Consider the following 2478-nt stretch of genomic DNA (forward strand, 5'->3'; position numbering starts at 1 on the left):
ACCAAAAATCTCTTTTAGAAGATCAACTTTTGATTTTATAATATTATGGCCTTCTCTCGTTTATGCTTGCTTTTATTTTTGAAAGTGCGTTTCATCAAAGTTTCAATCTAATTTTCGTCCGACAGACAGCAGATGCCTCCTTATCTTAACATCCCTGACCACTTGCTTACTTCTCGAGGTTACCGCTCAATTAATTATTATGTGGTAAAATCAATCTTTTTAACAGAAAATTGTTTTTCCTCATATTATGCAAAAAATACCACTTGGTTGGATTTGTCCATGTTTCGATTACCAAAAGCTGATGTGACATTTACATCAGTTCATGTGGACTTAACTAATACTAACAAAATTAATTAAAAAACCCGCAACAACCCGATTTCAATTTTAAAAAATCTCCCTCGTCTTGTAGAAACAAATGGACCCTACTTAATCTATATCTATATCAATTCTATATTATATTAATAGTGGGAAGCCCTTTAGTCAAATGTTAAATTTTTAAAAAATATCAAAATATCCTTTTAAATAATTAAATACCTTACTTATATTTTTAAAAAATATCAAAATATCCTTTTAAATAATTAAATACCTTACTTATATTTGTTTTTAAAAATCACTTCCCAGCCAACCTTCATACTCATTCATGAACAGTCACAACCATTATATTCAAAAACTTATTTTCTTTTTAACTCTATAAATTTATCTTCAATACTAAACATTCATCACAATCGTAATATGCATATATATTGACATCTTCAAGTGGATTCCTAAGCAATCCAAGCCATATTTAAGCTATGATTTTATTGGGTGGTAGATCCATTTTTAAAAACTTTATTTTTTGTCTCAACGTTGCTCGAAGAACTCTAGAGGTTGACAGTTTGACACTATTTCAAGTAGGTAGTAATCTTTTTGATCTCTTCGATTTCATTTTTTTTCATGTGTTCTCAAGATGCATAATATCAACACAAAATTTCAATATAATATGTAGATGCTTTATTTTAAAGAAACTATAAGTGTCATACTTTTGCATTAATAAAATTGGTTAGACCAACAGAAATCAACAAACAATAGTTAATTTTTTTGTAATAAGGAACTGAACTTGATTCTTACTCTTTTAAAGGTAAATGTGGGGAGTAACATCTAATTATACGTTTAGCTATTAATTTTTTATATTAAAGAGGAAAAATATTTTCTCTTAAAAAGATGGTGCTGACAAAGTAAAGAATGGAGATAACATATAAGCACGAAATAATAGACAAAGTTTGTGCATCATTTTCATCATAAAGACCCATATTTACGTATAATATCCTCAACTTGTAAGTGTTTGATCTTTGCTAATTTGAGTGAGCTTCATATATAGAAAAAAATAACATAAAATAAACGCAAATATACCATAAAGGTAGAAAATAAGGAAATTGCACTAATACCAAGTAAGGTAATAAAGAAAAGCCAAAAAGAAGTGAAGATATATAGCCAATGTTATGGTCAATTTACTTGCATATGTGTAGATAACGTTTTACAAATATATACACAATATATATGTTTTGTTTATAGTAGTGTTTCTTATAGTGAAATATACTATGAACTAATATAATTAATTTTGAACGTGGTGTTTATCAAAAAAATATTATTGTTGGGTGTCTATATAAATATTAATTTTAGTAGTTTCTTTTATAAAAGTAACTTGTGCTACCATAACTACATCCAAAATTTGATTTATTCTACTTCAGCCTTTATCATTTTGATCCACAATTCTTCTGATACTTTTATTTTTCTTGATTTTCATAGATTATCTATCTATATTTACATATAAAGACAAATATTCAGTCCAAAAAATATCAAAATTTTATTTTAATAATATTATATTTACAAAATCACACGAGTATTACATGTCTTGGCATACACGTGCCGAGAAACTAGTTTATAAAAATAACATCTTTATAAATAACGACTATAAATATAGTATATATTATTGTTATGGTATGCTATTTAAAGGGATTACCTTTTTCAATATTTGAATGAATTACTAGTCTTAGTTTACGCGCTTTGCGCGTGAACCCATATTAATGAATATAAATATTTTTGAAAATTATGTAACTATTATTAGTTATTTATATAAAATTATAAAATAAAAGTTAAAGATTGTTTTTTGAAAATAATAGATGTTTTTGTATTTGGCTAGCTAAATAGATGATGAAATCATGTCCAATTGAAGTTTTCAAATGCCTTATTGTGAAGGATTTATGTGAAAATATCTTATGAAAATTATTGTTATTTCTGTGATAATACTAAAACAAAATACAAAATTTATTTTTGCACGATTCTTAGATTGAATATTTTGGTCTTTTAATTTGATAATGAAAAGATTGGCCTTGTACCTCCTAAATATTAATAATGAAAATGTAAAATTTTAAAATTTTACTAATATTGAGTTAATATTTTGCGATAAATAACTTAAAATATGAAGAATATAGGGAGTTG

The sequence above is a fragment of the Nicotiana tomentosiformis genome, chromosome 7 (assembly GCF_000390325.3).
Source record: "Nicotiana tomentosiformis chromosome 7, ASM39032v3, whole genome shotgun sequence".
Taxonomy (NCBI): Eukaryota; Viridiplantae; Streptophyta; class Magnoliopsida; order Solanales; family Solanaceae; genus Nicotiana; species Nicotiana tomentosiformis.